The following is an 18,543-nucleotide window of genomic DNA, read 5'->3' as shown; positions in this document are numbered from 1 at the left end:
ATTTAACTTAAAGCATCTACCAGCTTTCTTCTCAGGCTATCAATTTACATTTAGTAAATTTGGACATTTTAGTTTCATATTTTACAATCTGCAAACAATCAAGACTACAGAGGTGGAGAGAAAAGCAATTGTGCATCTGTTTATTTAACTTATTAACTGAAAATATTTGAGCAGGAATTTCATACTGGGATAAGCCATCCAGTGAGACGAGCTTATGGTAAAGATAAGAGCTATTGTATGTGTGCAGACATACGTTATAGCAAATGTTACAGTACAGATTGGGGTGCCATTTCCCATCTCAACCACTTCTCAGTGGCAAACAAAACTCACAAGTTAAATTCGGGGGGGAGGGAGGGGGGGGGGCTAAAATTTCCCATGCTTCACCTCTGCTGAAGGGAAACCACATGGTAGAGTTATGGAAGCAGCAAAAAGTTGGTCATCCTCAACATCTCACTGACAGGTTTTCGTCTGCATGGTGCAAAGGCTGAAGAAGTTAGAAGATTCAGACCTGTCTGGTTAGAGACCTTAATGATAAAAAAAGAGCAATTTGTTATTTTAGCACACGGCCATCCAAATAGCTTGGGGAGGGGAAGACCCCTGTATACTAGGCAATACATATGTAATAAAGATTTCAGGGGTGTAGGTTGCAGCCGTGTTGGTCCTAGGACATGGGCAGACCAGGTTCTTTGGGTAAATCTGGTATCTTTTATTAGACCAACTCTCAGTTTAGTTGGTCTAATAAAAGATAAATCGAATTTACCCAAAGAACCTGGTCTGCCTATGTAATTAAAGAGATTCTTTAGGTTAGATATTAGGAAGAACTACTTCACTGTAAGGGTGGCCAGAGCCTGGAATAGGCTTCCCAGAGAGGTGGTGCTCTCACCTTCCCTGGAGATCTTCAAGAGGAGACTGGATAGGTACCTGGCTGCGGTCTTATGACCCCTGCCACCCCCAGTGCTCCTTCCTGCCCATGGCAGGGGGTCGGACTCAATGATCTGTCTAGGTCCCTTCTGAATCATTGATTCTATGAGATAGCTCTCTGCCATAAAGAGTTTGCAATCTAAGACCCAAATCCTGGAATTCACTGACTTCAGCAGAGCTCATTGAAACCAGGGCAGCCAATGCTGGTTGGGACATGGCAAACAAGGACAGGTAGATAAGAAGCAGAAGGGAGGGAGCAGCAGTGAAACTGTTATGATCAGCATAAAGAGTAGTGATCACCCTGGGTTTCCATGCCCTACACGTACTCAAAACAGGGTCAAAAAAGCTAGGAGAAAGAAGATTGTGTTAACCCAAATTTGGGGTTGGATTTACCTGCTCCTATGAATTGTGGAGTCCTGACCAAGATGATTTTCTAGGGGGGAAAATTATGGAAAACCCTGCGGAAGAGGTTTCTCTATACCAGGGGTGGGCAATTATTTTGGGTAGAGGGCTGCTTACTGACTTTCAGCAAGCCATCGAAGGCTACATGACAGGCAGCCAGAGGCAGATAAATATTAATTTTTCTAAATTTTTTAGGGGCCCCGCAGGCCAGATAGAATGGCCTGGTGGGCCACATCCGTCCCACAGGCCGCATTTTGCCCACCCTTGCTCTACACCATGCAGAAAGACAAAGATACCAACTCTGGGCACAGTTCCGAATTCCTGATCCAAACAGGCAAGCTGAAGAACAAAAAAATCACCCCATTGTACCACTGTCCTGGAAAACAAAGGTTGGTTATTACAACACGCACACAGAGAAGTTACCTTCTTAATGACCAACATCATTCACCTGTCAAAATGCTGCATAAATGAATAAAACCACGCACAACCTAGCCATTTCAAGAAGTCTATGGGAAAAAGCTATGGGAAACATTGCTAAGAAAAGCAGACTGTTGCTTTGGCATGACCGCCTTTGCTCCTCACACTACAACGTAATTTCCTCTCCAAGGTATTCTTTATCGCTGGAGATTAAAGACACATTCTGGTGCTGTTTGATTTGGCCCTTGCCCAGATAAACAAGTAAACTGCAGGACCGCAGAAGTCAACAATCAAGATTAGTTGAATTGACGGCACCCAGATAAAAATTAAGCAGGTTGGGATCTGTTTTACTTCATTGTCTTACATGTTCTGGTGCTACAAAGACGTTTGGAATAGATGTTACTCACTTACCCAAACCTCCTTTTCAAAAACAAATACACCTATTCTTTCACTATATCCCTACCGTTCAATTCATCCTTCACAAGGCACTTTCTTCTTATGCCATTTTCTTTCACCTTTCAAAAATAAAGCCAAAAATAAAGCCTTTTCTACTCTCCTAAACTCCCTTCAAAAGGCATAGCAACAAATCTGTTTTTCTCTAGGATGACAGAAATTGGGGCTGGAAAAGACAGATTAGGTCATCTAGTCCCAGAACTTGACTGTGCATCTTTGAATGGTTCTCAACACAATTTTTCACTGTGTCCTCCTAAAGGTTGTTGCCTCCCATCTACCACGCTTGGCTGTATTCAAAGACCAGCCTTTGGAGTTTGGGTGAGCATTAGTGAAACAGTCTTTGTACCATTTCCAAGCTTAGCAGGATCATTTTACTGTACAAGATGAAGGACCTGTGGGTCAGCACCCTAAGGAGACCCCTGAAACTAGATCATAGGGTTTTAAAGGAAAGGGCACCAAAAGATTTCTAGTTAAGGTCCCAATACCTCCTTCTCCCATCTATCCTGCACCTGCAGTAGAGAGAGGTGCCAATTCAGAAGGGCTCTTATATTCACACCTTCATGGAGTTTCCCCTTTGGGCAGACAGAAGCAGAATGACTTCAGAAAGCAAAATCATTCAATAGATCCATTTTTGAATGACATGACAGTTTACAAGACATAACCCCCACAATCATTTAAAAGAAAAAGCAGGGCAGATAAAAATCTTGATTTTAAAAATCAAGTGTTTAATCTGACGTGCATGAGCAGTCCAAAATAAATCAATAGAATTATTAATGTGAGCAAAATTAAGCATTTCCAAGATCAGAGACTTAAGTTTCCAGCGTCTCTTCCAGCACTCGGGCAGTTTTGGAACAGTCAAATATGATGCACTACCACTATTTGCATTTAAATTAAAACCAACTTTTATAGTCCAAATCCCAATAAATATTAATGTAAAGTTGCAAGGGACATGTTTTAAAATGGAATCTTTGTGAAAAATCTCAACCTCATGTAAATGAAGGATTTTTATTTTTATTTATTTTTTGGTAAAAACAAATGCTTTTAAATCCCCACCTTGTTTAAAAACAAAATGAAGAGGTATTTTGCAATATATTGATTTAATTTATAAGCCACTCTTCAAACGAAAAAGAACAAACACACAAGCCAGGAAATGCTTGTAAATACAGGAGAAAAATATAAAACAAATTTGCTACAGGCTCAGGTGAAAGTTACCATTAAGGATTTTTTTTAAGTCAGCATATATTGGCTTCACTAATAAAGTTCTTACGTCAAAGGTGCACCTTTACACTGAACAGCTGTGAATGCATGGAAGTTTTACATTCATATGCCATTCAGTAAGGAGTTGAGGTTGGGCCAACTCAACCTGCCCCACAGGCTGGATGAATGGTGCGAGGCTGGTCTTCAGGCCAGATCAGGCCCACAGACTAGATCTCCACACTTGGATCCAGTGGGTGGGGTTGGTTTGGTGTGGGTAGGTTGCATCCAGCACATGCCAGCCCTGCCCCATTCACTACGTCCAGTGCACAGGGCTGGGGCGCACAGCATGGCATGTGGGCCAGGCCAGGGCACACTGCATGCAGTGTCTGGGTCCTATGTGAGACTGATGGGCAGCACCACGGCCTGAATGTTAGCCTCCATGAGCCATACCGTTGACACCCCTCGCCTATGCTATATATGTGTCTAGTGGCTACTCAGTGGAGCACTCCCCCTGCATTAGTGCTATACAGCATTCAGCTCCAGTTAAAGTTATATCGACCCAGCATCTGTAAAGTAACATATCTTGCTCACTTCAGAAAACCACTGTCAATCTTTTATGCAAAGAATCAGGATAATGGAAGACATCAGAAGACATTGCTACTTTTCTCTGTATCTGATGAGTTTTCCCCGCTTCCCAAATAAAAGCAAGATGAAAAGGTCATTTCAGTTTTCTGTCACCATGAAAACTCCAACCCTCTGAATGTTTCAAGTTGTGCAAAACAGTCTCAGCTTCAGGGAGTTAAAAACTTTCAGCAACTACTGAGAATTATTATAGAGGTTCATCCATTCACTATAAACTTTGTCTAAGGGACCATTCACAGATGAAAACCTTCACAAATCTGTGATGTCTTCTAGCTGTGCTTGAATGCTTTTATTATAATTGCTGATGAAGATCTTAACTCACCACTACAGGAGTATTAGGTGGATGGAGCTTAGTAGCTCCTTTCCAGGGAAAACGCAGTAGGGTGCTCAGAGCTGCATAATGAGCATCTTATAGATGAGGAGAGCAGTGGGGAGAGAGAGCTCTTCAACAGAGCTAGGAGACATTTTCCAGCTAATCAATCACTTTGTTCACTGAAAATGAAAAGCCCAGTTTTGGACTGACCAAAACTATTCACAATTTTGAGCTGAATTTGGTAAATAGTTCTATTAGGATTTCTTTTCTTTTCCTTTTTTTTTTTTTCTTTTTTTTTTTTTTTTTTTTAAAGGGGGTGGTTTGAACATTTTTCAAAGAAATTTAGGAAGTTTTTTTGTTTTGCCAAGGAAACTAAGAGTAATGGGCAGTGGGTGGGTAGGGGTGCATGTGATCAGACTGGCACAGCTGTCACACTCGGTGCTAATTCTAGCTTTATGCCCCACCAGTCCTTCAGCTACTTGTATATGCCCATGATTAATTACTTTGCTGAACATAGCGTCCGTGTCCTGTAGCATGGGCTGTGCATTGCACTTACAGGCTATTCCAGCACTGTAATCAGTTGTGTTTGAAATCAGGTGTCAAACACAGCAGCAGCTGCAGCTTGTGGGAGGGCAGCTGGGGCTGCTGTATTGACAACCGATATAAAACAGCAGTTTTCTAGGTATAAACAGTCTTATGTAGTAGTAGAGGGCCACAACCAGACACCAGAGCTTTAATGTCAGTCACAATCTGGGGATTGCTCTCTTTATCCAGCACCGACTTTTCTCTCTCATCCCTTTTGTAGGGAAGCCCAAGCTTTCATTGACTGTAAGAATGGAAACCTGTAACATACTTAACTCCATCTCTAGAAAAGCTGCATCTGATGCAGGATGAACTCAGCACCAATAACTAGAAAAAACAGTAAGAGCTCCCTGATTTTGGCCACTACACCAGGTATTCTTCCAAGGCATCCGTCTGCCAACATTTTGCTACTGGAGCTTAACAGCCTATTATACAGGTTTGTAATTACAAAATAAGGAAACTAGACAAATAAAAGCTGTGGCAACATATCTGCGGGAATCACTAAATATTTACACAAAATATAAGAGCATGTTTTTGCTATTGTTGCTGTTCTAAATGTATGAGAATACTTTCGGGATTCATAGTGAACCTGTTGTAAATATCTGGTTCTTCACATCTCCTAGGTTGTATCAAATATATCCTAATCTTTTTGAAAATAGGAAGTATGAACAAAAAAAAAAACCAAACAAATCAAAAATATCGATCATGTTTTAAGAAAAAAAGATCTTGTTTCTTATGCAAATCTCCCATAAGAATAAACCAGGCCAAGAGAAATGGAGAGGATGAGGTAAAAACTGAGTTCCCTAGGAATAAAATGATTTTCAAAAGGTTTTCTCTGTGACATCATCCAGGCTAGGGACAGAAGCAAAGGTGGAGGGAGAAAAAGTTACTGGGTGGGAGAGGGGCTGCACGAGTGCATGCACCCAGCCTAGCAGGTAAGTCTGTGGGGAAGGATGGGGGGAAAGGCAGATCGAGGCCCCTGAGGTGAGGGAGGGAGCAGGCAGAGGCAGGGAGAAAACTGGAGTCCAGGTGGCTCATTCGGGGGTGCAGAGGGGCTCCTGCCACTGTGTGATCCCTGGTTGGAGGTCGGGGGGGGGGGCATTTTGCCCCCCAATCTGTGCACAGGGCAGAGGCAGCTGCCGCTGTGCACTGCATTTTGCATCCAACTGGAGTGGCACCTGCCTCCAGAGCCGCACGACGCCACATGCGTCCTGCCGCTGGGTGGGCAGGGGGCGCAGTGGGATGTTCCACTCTTGAGGCAGCAGTAGCGCAGAGGCAGAGCAGAACCCAGCCCGCAGCAAGAGCTCACCTTCACCCCACACATAGATCAGGAGCAGCATGTACCCCCTCACTGGCTCCCACCATGGTGCACGCAGAAGTGGGAGCCCCTCCCCTACTCCCTTGGATGTGCCACTGGACTCCAGTGGTCCCACAACCTGGCCCAGCTGGGGCCCCATTCACCCCTGCTGCCCCTGCCCCCGTCCCTCCCACACTGTGGGGGTCTCAATCTGCTCCTCCCCCACAAGCCCTTTCCCCTTCACAAAAATTGTAGACTGTGCTAGGCAGCCACACACCAGCACTGCAATCCTGGATGCCCCCCCCACCCCCCACTGCAGCATCCCAGAGCCTGCAGCCAGGCTGCCCCATGGCCCTCCATTTGGGGGAGGGGAGGCTAAGCCCCATTAGCCCCCTCTTCTGCCACCTATGGACAAAAGTTACATATAAACCAGTTTAAGTGATCAGAACCTGGTTTAAACCTGTAACACAACAGAAGATCAGTGCACATAAACCAGTTTCAAAATGACTGAAACTGGTTTAAAATAAACTTGGCAGAACATAGCATCAGTCTTAACTGATTTAGGTCAAACCAGTTTATGAAACTTCTGTCCCAAACCCCTTCTTAGTTCAAGTTAAATCAGAGTCCCCCAGCATCCCTGTATTTTGTAGCCCTGGGCTGGGCTATGCCATCTGCTCCAGCGAGCAGGGCTGGCCCTGCCCCTCCACTTCTTAACTGGAGCAGTGAGGGCTGGCTCACTGGCCCCCCAGGCAAACCCTGGCTAGGGTCTGGGGCCAAGAAAGGGAGTTATACTTCCTTTCTCCCCCAGTACAGAACTGCCCTGCCCTGCTGAACTTACTGCTGGCTGAGACTGTGGACTGAAAAAATCCCAGAGGCACCTGGAAGCAGGAAGAAGTAGTGATGAGCAACCCTGCAGAGTCCTGCTGTTGTGAGTCTGGACTGCAAATCCTCTTCCTGCTGCCCCTGAGGTCTTTGGGAAGTGGACACACAGCCAATGCTGACTGACAGAGTCATGCTCTAGTGCCCCCTGGCTTCTGGCTTGAGCTACTGCAGGCATGTGGCTGCATTTCCTGAATCAAAAGTGAATGTCTGTTTATTTGCTTACTGGTTCAATCTACACAGCTTAGACTAACCTGCAAAGACTGAATCAAATTCAGCCTCAGGCTTTTTGACTGTTTGTACTTGGCTCTGACATCTAAACATCATGCATGCATTAGTTATTTCTGCTTTGATACAAGAATGCAACTATACAATATCAAAGGGTAGAGATGTTATGTTTAGGTACTTGAACTTACACGCCACATAAATAGAGTCTTTGCCTTTTTATAAGAGTCATCAGCCAGGTACCAGCAGTTATACCATGAATAATACCTCAATATCAATTCAGTGATAAAAACCTGAAGTACTAACTTACATTTTATAAGGCAGCTAAGCAGAAAGACTTTCCCCACTGTGATTCTCAATCAATTTTTGTCTATATTCTCATATTAATATGCTGGATTAGAGTTTTAATATTATGTTCAACCAAATACAAAGAAGATGATTAGCCAATAGCTAGCAGACTATGCAGCAAATGAGATCTCTTGTGAGTTATTCATCTGTTATTTTATACTGAACAACAGATGCAGATACCATTTTTCAGACATCCCCATGTCACTGATTCATTTAAAAAAAAAAAAAAAAAAAGAATGTCTAGAGTCTGTATCTCTGCATGCTAAAAGCTCATGGAATTACTAATGGTAGGATTACACCAGCAGACCATCTTGTAAAATACCATACTCTTCTGCTTAAAATTGTAAGTAAAGCACTAGGACAGGAATGCTTTGGCCAAGCAGTTTAAGGATCACCTCAGTTTAAGTTATCACCCCCCCAATATTTTGCAAAGAGACACGATGGGGAGGTATATCCCTCAGCTGTAGAATAGTGGTCCCTCATCTGTGACAGAGAAGAAGAGAGCACTGTCTGTACTGTATACCCACGCAGTTGATTGCAACACAGCTCCCCATAGCACGTGGTGCATTTTAAAGAGAACCAAACACGAAGACTTAACCCGTTGGTAGGGCAGTTTGAAATTTATGAAAGAAACGTGCTATGGCAGACTAAATATTAGAGTTTTCAAGCAAGAGCAAAGATGGGAGGACCATCCATTAATAGTCTCCAAAAGCAAAGACAGGGGCTTGAGGAAAACAAAAAAGAGAACAGCTTTACAAAAGCTATTGTGAAAGAAAGCACAATCTTCCATGTACAAAAGCAGCAAGGAAGTTAAGGAGGATGAGGATGGACCCAGAAGGGTCTGGGATTTGACAATGAAGAGTTCTAGAGAGCAGTAATTTAGGTACAGATCTAGCTGAGAGTAGTGCCAACGAAACAGTGGGGGCAGACGCAAGACAAGATGCAACACCCAAGGGAACAAACAACAGTAAGAAGCTTGTGGTAAAATTGCAAAATGGAAAGCTAGTATGATCCAAAAGGTGCCTATGCGAATCCTGGAAAAAGGCTAGGTGTACAAGTTGTGGAGCAAGTTACTTGCAGTTCTCACTTCCTGTTGGTTGAGCTTACGCAGCAACTGCATTCAAAGCTCAGGTCTGCAGAAGTGCTTAAAAAACAACAACAACAACAACAACAACCCCTCAGCCATGAATGTCTACTCCCTGATAAACCTTCACATGGACAATTTTGGCCCAAGAGTACATTTCATTTCATAATCTAAAAACAAAAATATTGAACATCGATTTCTTTTAAAGCTAGGATGCAATAAAACCGAAAAGCCCAAACAGTACAAGTTGCTCATTTATTTCCTATAACTCAGAAGGCATGCAATTTCAAATGCAAAGTTTGGCAATTCATCACACAGGCCATTAGCCTTCAGTTTTTTCAGAGAGGAAATGAAAATGGCCAAGACGTTTAACATTGAGGAGTGTCTACTACATAAACACAGGAACTATTGTACATAGAAATAGTGGTTAAATATATTAAGCCAAATGCATCCCTGATACAACTTCATGCATTTCACTGGGCTTGCTCCAGGAATTATTTTGGCTGACTGTTTGGAGTACATCTGCCAAAAATATATACTTACAATATAAGAGGTAAAGATTCCAAATGCCCAATTATGGTTTATAATAAATAGAATGAAAGGTTATAAATACTTGGAGTTATATATAACTCCAAGTATTTATGTATTCCATGTGATATGGCCATAGCAGCCTTTTGGTGAAATGAAGTATTTCTAAATTTAATCACATTGTATGTTTACAGTACAGACAATGAGATTTTGTATCAGTCACTGCTACCTATTATCAGATAATGAAAGTCAAATATTTTCTTAATAGTATAAACTCTGTTACTCATGGACAGCAGTTCATTTGCACAGTGCTTTTGTTGTTGTTGTTGTTGGTACAATGTGTAAAACTCCAGAGCTTTGATCCAGAGAGACTGAAGCCAAACCTGCCCATGGTACAATATTCATTGCGACCATTAATTCCATTCTTTACTTTACACAGGATATTACTATTATATATATTCCATTACTGGCTAGGTAACTTCATAAGCCTGATCAGCCCCGGATGCAAAGGCACCAATTTATTTTTGCTGGGGGGCAGGGGCGCTAAAATGATGGACATGTGGAAAGTTTTACGCATTTCATGTGACGGCCCTCTTCCCGAGGGGAGCCCCACGTATTCAGTGCCTCTGCCCTGTTGTGCTAAGCATTGTATACCCTTCCCCTCCTCAATCTCCCCCTCCCCAATTCAAGAGAGATTGAAAGAAAAAAAAAAGAAGAGCATCTTCCCCAAACTTATAATTTAAGTGAAGGACAAAAAATGGCAGGAGGGCATGTGGGACAGCACAATGGATGGCAGCAGTACGAGTCAACAGTGATCAAAAAAGTGAAAAAAGTAATTACAAGCATTTCCGTTCTCTATTTAGGACCTTGCTTTTTGCAAGTCCATTCATAGCCTGCCTCATCAGACATCGTCACCTATGCAAGCTTATGCATCTGAACCCAGGCTGAAATATCCTGTGCAAATTAGCCTTTAATACAGGGGTGGGCAAAATGCGGCCCTGGGGCCGGATGTGGCCCCCCCGGCCATTCTATCTGGCCCGTGGGGCCCCTAAAAAAAAATTTAGAAAATTAATATTTATCTGCCCCTGGCTGCCTGTCATATGGCCCTCGGCAGCTTGCCAAAACTCAGTAAGTGGTCCTCCGCCCCAAATAATTGCCTGCCCCTGCTTTAATATGTTAGCTTGCCCTGCCTGCCTTCCAAGTGATCCTAACAGGAAGTTGTCTCAGCATACCAGCTGACAGTGCACAAGTCCTCTTTTCTGGCAAATAAATGTAAGCCAGATCCTTCTTCCCTCACGTAGTAAATTTACAACTTCCGCTAAAATGATCTGACAAAATTATATTAAAAAATAATAATAAAAATACATTATTTGCAGTTATTGGTAAAAGCATACAAGAGTAGACATTCTACCAGCTAACACAAAATTGAACGAGACAAATGAAAAACAGGTAAAAGTAAAGCAATATGCAACAGGCGAGTAGAACCAACAGACAAGGGAATTTTATTTGATTTTGGCCCTTACTCATTGTGTCAAGTCTTACAAAAACACCTAGGGAGTACAGGACAGTTGTGTAGTCAACAGGTGTAAGTTGCTAGAGAGAAGCCAAATTGCTGTTTCTTCATTAGCCCCCTTTACTTAATATCTTCCCTTTCGGCCAACGGGATTATGTGCAGCAGTAAGTCAACAAGGACTCAGCCCTGCCTGTGCAACGTTAACGTTGCAGCTGTTCGGCCGTCTCTGCATGGTTACGCTCCCCGCTTCTCCACCCTCGTCCCAGACTCCTTCATTAAGACCACCATGCAACCCGTCTAGACTCTAAATCTGTGACTGAACTGTAATCTCTCAAGCCAGTGTTTTAAATAAAGCCTACAAATGGGTAAGGGGAAGCAGTTTGGTCTCTCTGGCACAGCTTTTTCACTACCTCAAATGCCTTGGAAGGTGGGGGGAGGGAGGGGGTGTCCTCAGCTGGAGCTGTACAGTGCTTTATACACCAAATTATTCAAGGCCCAACTCCTAAGTGCTGCTTCTCTGCTTTCCAGGCCAGCTGCAATGCCAGCTGTTGCTTTTAGGTCCTGACTGCTAGAGCAAAGGTGCTAATTATTGGGAATGAATTTAGGTTTAAGCAAGGATGTTGCATAGGATCAACTGATGCCAGTGTTTTTTCTCAGGTCACCAATGAGCCCAGCCTCCAACCGTAATGAAAGAAAGAGAAAGAGAGACAACTTCATGCTGCCTTTATGTCTAACAGTTTGCTGCCTACCGCATGGAGAATGTGTGCCAAATTCTGTCCTCCAGGCTTCCCTAAAAGCGAACATAGTCTGATCTGCATGCCCTGGCATCACTACACAGTCTCATGTTTAAGCAGCACAGATATTTTTACACTCTGCTCTGCCAAATAAATTTCCTATGGTATTGGACAGCATCACTTCAGCATTGTGATAGCACAATGGGCTCAAACCTCCCCCCCTCCTCCAAACACACACACACACACACACACACACACACACACTCTGAACTAGTTTGACCTTGAGAGAGACAGCAGATCCAAAAGCTGAAACAAATTTCCTCCATTTCATACCAAATTCTGACATGCGTGTATGGCAAACACTTGCAATATGGCGTTTTGAAAAGGCGACTTCACTTTTATAAACCCTTTAATCGGAGGGGTTGTAAGTCATACTTTGGCTCCCCAGTCCCAGCAATCACAGTAAAGACTTGGGCCCCAAAAGTCAGCAAAGCCCTTGACCACCTGCCTACCTTCAAACATGAGGTCTTCTACCAGTATCAAATGGCTGGAGTTTCAAGAGGAAAAAAAAAATTAACAAAAAAAAGCAGCTGGCCAAGCAGACTCCCTCTGGACTAGGGAAAGACATTTTCCCCACACGCTTTTTGGAACAAGGCCACCCTCCTGGAAGCACTTACAATAATTAACATGCACGAGGGTCCTCTGGGTGAGGATCTGGGGAATTTATAAAGGATCATGTCATTAACATTCTTCTGGTGCAATATTTCAGTAACTAAGCCACTTTCCAACTGGGGTAAAATGTACCATGTTCCCACAGGGCTATCAGGACTGTGTATGACCATCAGTAAGACAACCAACAAGAGTATTAAACCCACACAAAAAGGAAACAGATTCTAGCAATTGTTAAAGCAAGCTGGTGTCACAGCTATATATATATAAAAAAAAAACCACCACAAACTTGAGAAGGTAGGAACCCAGAGTTTCTTCCGCAGTTTCCAAGTACCCCTGCCTTATCCAGCCCTTTGGAGGTCACCCACTCAGTGAAGCTCATTCCCCGGGAAGCCTCATATTCTTCCAGTCCATTTCCAGTGCCCTGTTTTGCGGACATCTGCACTATTTTAGACCCCCAACCCTTTCAAGCCATAAGTTATGATCCCAGTAAGCATGAGATTGGCTTAAAGATCGTAAGAGTTTGATTTGAGGTCCTTTGCATTGGCCATGCAGTTGTGCTGTTGGGATGGGTGTCTTCAAGGTTTTCTTTACAGCTATGAGAAAGAAACTTAGGTTTTCCTGTAAACAATCAACACATGAAAGGATTTTTAAAAAATGGAGAACAATGAAAGACCATACGCTAAAATCCACTGTAACTTCAGCCCCAACCTGATTTTATTAAATGCCTCATGAAACAATGAGAGTATATCAGTGCTATGCACAGAAAGAAGCAGGCCCAGAGAGATGGCAACCAAATGCCCCATTTTTTGAATGGTATGTGTGCTTCATGGTTTTTAAACACTTCACGGTGTGTATAAAAATGTTTCCTTTCTATTAAAACATGTCTTTTTAATGAGATGCTTGTTGTACTGGCAGCCTTCCTGCATTCCTATTCAGACTTGTATTCCACAGCAGTGTCAATCCAGGGCTAAGGCTGGACTGACCATGTATTACACATGTTCGGTAAATGGCCTGCCACGAATTGCATGAGATGTGCCAGACTGTGCCCACCTTACAGACGAGAGCTCTCTGGGTATTTTAAATGCCCTGCAATTGCACGCAAATGGATTTATAATGCAATTAGAAGCGTTCTGGAAACATTTATATCATTGAGTTATAATTTGTCTCATCAGTGATTGTGGTTATGTGCTTATTGTCCAGTATGCAAACAGGCATTTTGTAAAATTAAATTGCAAGCACACCCAGGAACTTTTATTACATTATATTAAGCTTGACCAAGGACTCCTACTATTAGCTGGAAATCGCCTATGTGAATTTTCTTGTGTGCAAGTCTCCCTGTGTGCAAATTCCAATAGTTATTCTTTACAAAGCCAATGTGAAGAACAAGCCTGCAAAGTAAATGGTGATGTGAGAAGCTGATGTAAATGGGCATATAGCTCTGCATAAGCTAATGCAGCATTTGTCCCAACAATTTATGTTGGATACTTCCTATGAAGAAACCAAGCCATTGAAGTATGCCATGCAAGTGCAAAGCATTTTCACTCGGGAACTCCTGATGTGATAACAGAAGCAGCAATTCTTTTTTAGGATAAGAACAGGGGGAAAAATAAACCTCCAAAGCAATACTTCAGAAAAGCAAAGCAAACTCGTCTTAGACCTCTTCCCTAAGCAAAAGGAAAAACCTTGTGGTTTATAGCAGAGCAGTGTGAATGGTTTAGGGTCTACAAAGGTCCTGTAAGATATTGCTACTTTAAATTTACGTTGCTCCAGTCCAAGCATATTGCTTTAGAAACCACCATCAGCACTGCCGCAGAAAAATAGTTCCCTTGAAAGCAAGTCCATAAACCATAAGACAAAACTGTTTTTCATTTTTTCTACCATCAGATAGATGAGAGTGCTCAAATTCTCACAATTCTCACTTCCCTTGAGCACACAATCTAAGGTAATAGACAGAGCAAATCATTTTTCTCCCACAAGGTTTGCTGAAAAGTAGCTTTAAAAAAAAATTGTGTAAAAAAAAAAATATATATTATCATCAACCTTTTCATATTTCTTGCTGAATTTTTTGTGGCATTGTCTGATATTGTTAGAAAAAGAATGTTTTAAAATGATTAAAATTCTTAACATCCAAAAATCTGACTCTGTTCACTAACAACCAAGTTTCTAGATAACAAAAATGCATATACGCGCGTGTGCATTGTATAATACACACACACAGGTCCACTTCATAAACCAAAATATGGAATTTGGAAGCGTCCAAGTTTGATCTTCAGGCAGACAAGAGAAATTCAAGGAAATGGGCTACATTCTGCAATTATTCATAGTACTGCAAGCCTACGGTAACTCCAGTGGCCTTGGAGTAGGTACCTAGTCAGACGGTAAATATCCCAATAATTTATTAACACAAGTTCTACACCCTTCACAAGACACATTGGCTGTTCTGCATGACAGCATGGCCAGCTACACACTATTAAAAGTATATGCATTAAGAGCTGGTTGGATGCATCCAAAAATGTACAAACAAACCATAGGTGCAAACCGAGCACTGGCCATCAGGATCCACTTCCATGCTAGGTACAGACATTCAAAAAGCCTGGGGTGGACTCTAAATTACGTGGCTTGATATACGCAACTTAGTTCAGACAGGTAGCCAACAGAACGCACATTTGCCCCTTATGGGGGGGAAATCTTAGTCCCGGTTCTGTCACATTTAAACCAGTCTACACACAAACTTTGGTTCTGTTACAGGTATAGACTGGTGTTGCGTGCTGAACTTTTCTTCTGTTATGGGTATAGACAGATCACTTATATTGGTGAAAGTATAATACCTGCACCTGGCCCCAAAGCCAAGTTCAGCAACAGGTGTGCAACTGTTCTGCCTCTTTGTGGTGTGAGAGCTGCAGGCAATCTCATTGGGTGGTGTCTGCAATTTTCTCAAAATTCAGCTCCACCCTGACATGGCGAAAGGAAGTTCTGGCCACTACCTGAATTCAATCTTTGAACTTTTAGAGATTCATCTGACATGACTAAAAATGTCAAACCAAGTTTTCCACATGCAGATAAAAAAATACCCCTTCCACCTTACCCAACATGTGTTACGTGTAAAAATGGGAAACCAATTGTCTATGGTTTCAACACATGATACCCATAATCGGACCACATCAAACAACTGTAAATGCTTTTCAGCCTAAACACACTTAAGTAGTGATTCCGGTAAAGAGGATTAAAGTATTGTAAAGAAAAAAAAACAGTAGCTACGCAGAGTCTGCAGAGCAGCAACAGATTTCAGAGGGTGAATGAAAATACAGACCTAGCACCTAGCTAGGACAAGTGAGCGGAAGGACCAGAGTGGCTGCATTGCACAAGGTCACCCTTCATTGTTATTTTCCCTCTGACATTTGATGATGTCCAAATGTAGATAATGAATGTTACAACACAGACAGTTGTTAAATGTCATCTCCTCCCTTAGCCCGGCTATGTATTACAAGGTAATATCATGCTACATTATGACCAGACAGATGGGAAAATAAGAGTGTGCCTCCACAAATCTGGAGCTGTTATTCGTTACAGGGCTGGAGCATTTCATTCTGGAAAGAGCTACAGACAATGGCACAACATTCAGAAGTTCCCAGTGATTTTGCACATCTTCCAGGGCCTAAACTAACGTGTCTTAAAAGAGCTGACAAAAAAAAAAAAAATTGCTAAACTTCTGTCCTCTGAAAGGCCAAGCTTTTTAAGACATGTTTGGGCAAAAAATTCCTGCCCACTTTTTGGCAGTGGCTACTGACAGCTAAAAACCCATCAAATGGTGAGCAGTTTAACATCATACTGCTTTGGAAGAGCAAGATAATTGGTCTGTCGCATCAATTTTATGCAGGTAAAACTAAATAGCATCACAAGGGCTGTTCCTCATTTTGGAGATCTTTGTCCCATGCTGCAGCCACATCAGGCACCAAGATTCGTGATTTCTACAAATCACTTGAACTAAGATCCCAATTCAGCAGCTTTCCCAACGGAGCTAAAGCATCGCACCCTGCCACCGTGCCCGGGGTCCCTTTTCCGCCCCCACTCAGCCAGGGCTGAGGAGGCTGGGGGGAAACCAGGGGACAAGAGCAAGGGGCACGAACCAGCCAACCGGGGCACACGGCCCAGATGGAGGCTGGGGCGACACGGATGCAAGCAAGAGAGGGCACTGCCATGCTGAGGGGCAGGCAGCCCCGTGATGGACCGACGCTGCCAAGAGACAATCCCCGGCACCAGGAGTGAGCCTCTCCGGGGACCCCACTCCTGTCCTCCCCGAGGGGAGGACGAGTAGGGGCAGAAGGGGTCGCTCGGCGCCTGGGTCCCCCCCTGCCGTGGCTCGGGGGGACCCGTCCTGCAAGCGGTGCATCTTGGGGCTGGTCTGCATGTGGGGCCCAGAGGTCCGGACATGGTTTACATGCGCACGTGCACACGGCCACTGGGGGCAGGGATGGGGGGGCATGGCCCTTCACCTTGCGCCTGCCAAGCCGGCACCACACACGTTGACCCCATTAATGATCCTTCCACAGGTTCACCTATGGAAACCTTGTTACAACTTTTACTTCCTCTAGATAGTCAAGTTCGACTGTCTTCTCAGCGCTCCGCCAGGGCCATGACCGACCCCGGCAGGGCCGATCCTAAACCATCTAATCAGTAGTAGCGACGGGCAGCGTGTACAAAGGGCTGGGACTTAATCAATGTGAGCTTATGACTTGCACTTACTGGGAATTCCTCGTTCATGGGGAATAATTGCAATCCCCAATCCCCATCACGAATGGGGTTCAACAGGTTACCCACACCTGTCAGCGTAGGGTAGACACACACACACTGAGCCAGTCAGTGTAGCACGTGTGCAGCCCCGGACATCTAAGGGCATCACAGACCCGTTATTGCTCAATCTCGGGAACACCACTTGTCTCTCTAAGAAGTTGGACACCGACTGCTCGGGGGTCACATAACTAGTGAGCATGCCAGAATCTTGTTTGTTATCGAAATTAACCAGACAAATCACTCCACCAACTAAAAACGGCCATGCACCACCACCCACAGAATCGAGAAAGAGCTATCAATTTGTCAGTCCTTTCTGTGTCCAGGCCGGATGAGGTTTCCTGTGTTGAGTCAAATTAAGCCACAGGCTCCACTCCTGGTGGTGCCCTTCCATCAATTCCTTTAAGTTTCAGGTTTGCAACCATACTCCCCCCGGAACCCAAAGACTTTGGTTTCCCGGAAGCTGCCCGGTGGGTCATGGGAATAATGCCGCTGGATCGCTAGTCAGCATCGTTTGTGGTTGGAACTACGATGGTATCTGATAGTCTTCGAACCTCTGACTTTCATTCTTGATTAATGAAAACATTCTTGGCAAACGCTTTCGCTTTGGTTTGTTTTCCACCGGTCCAAGAATTTCACCTCTAGTGGCACAATACAAATGCCCCCAGCTGTCCCTCTTAATCATGGCCCCAGTTCCGAAAACCAACAAAATAGAACCGGAGTCCTATTCCATTATTCCTAGCTGGAATATTCCGGCGACCAGCCTGCTTTGAACGCTCTAATTTTTTCAGAGTAAACGCTTTGGACCCGCAGGACACTCAGTTAAGAGCATCAAGGGAGCACCGAGAGGCAGGGGCTGGGACAGGCTGTAGCTCGCCTTGTGGTGGACCGCCAGCTTGATCCCAAGATCCAGCTATGATCTTTTTAAACTGCAGCAACTTTAATATACGCTACTGGAGCTGGAATTACCGCAACTGCTGGCACCAGACATGGTGCCTCCAATACATCCTTGTTAAAGCATTTAAAGTGTACTCATTCCAATTACAGAGCCTCAAAAGAGACCTGTATTGTTATTTTTTGTCACTACCTCCCCAGGTCAAGAGTGGGTAATTTGCGCGCCTGCTGCCTTCCTTGGATGTGGTTGCCATTTCTCAGGCTCCCTCTCTGGAATCGAACCCATTACCTGTGGTCACCATGGTAGGCACAGAAAGTACCATCGAAACTTGATAGGGCAGACATTCGAATGCGTCATCGCCGCCATGAGGGCGTGTGATCGCCCCAAGGTTATCTAGAGTCACCAAAGCAGCCGGGCAAGCCTGGGTTGGTTTTGGTCTGATAAACGCACGCTTCCCCGGAGGTCAGCACTCGTCGGCATGTATTAGCTCTAGAATTACCACAGTTACCCAAGTAACTGTTGGAGCGACCAAAGGAACCATAACTGATTTAATGAGCCATTCGCAGTTTCACTGTACCGGCTGTGTGTACTTAGACATGCACGGCTTAATCTTTGAGACAAGCATATGCTACTGGCAGGATCAACCAGGTAGC

The 18,543-nt window shown here is 43.8% G+C and overlaps 1 protein-coding gene and 1 pseudogene across 1 annotated transcript in view; both read right to left on the bottom strand.

Annotated features, from left to right (window-relative positions):
* Positions 1-18,543, bottom strand: part of COL23A1 (collagen type XXIII alpha 1 chain) — a 317,718-nt gene that overhangs the window by 230,431 nt on the left and 68,744 nt on the right. The gene's annotated exons all lie outside the window — the stretch shown is intronic.
* On the bottom strand, positions 16,741-18,541 carry LOC149856170 (18S ribosomal RNA; annotated as a pseudogene).

The sequence above is a fragment of the Crocodylus siamensis genome, chromosome 10 (assembly GCF_052110815.1).
Source record: "Crocodylus siamensis isolate JL-2025a chromosome 10, ASM5211081v1, whole genome shotgun sequence".
NCBI classification, from domain to species: domain Eukaryota; kingdom Metazoa; phylum Chordata; order Crocodylia; family Crocodylidae; genus Crocodylus; species Crocodylus siamensis.
Note: the sequence above shows the minus strand (reverse complement) of the source record. Positions and strands in the feature narration are given on the sequence as shown.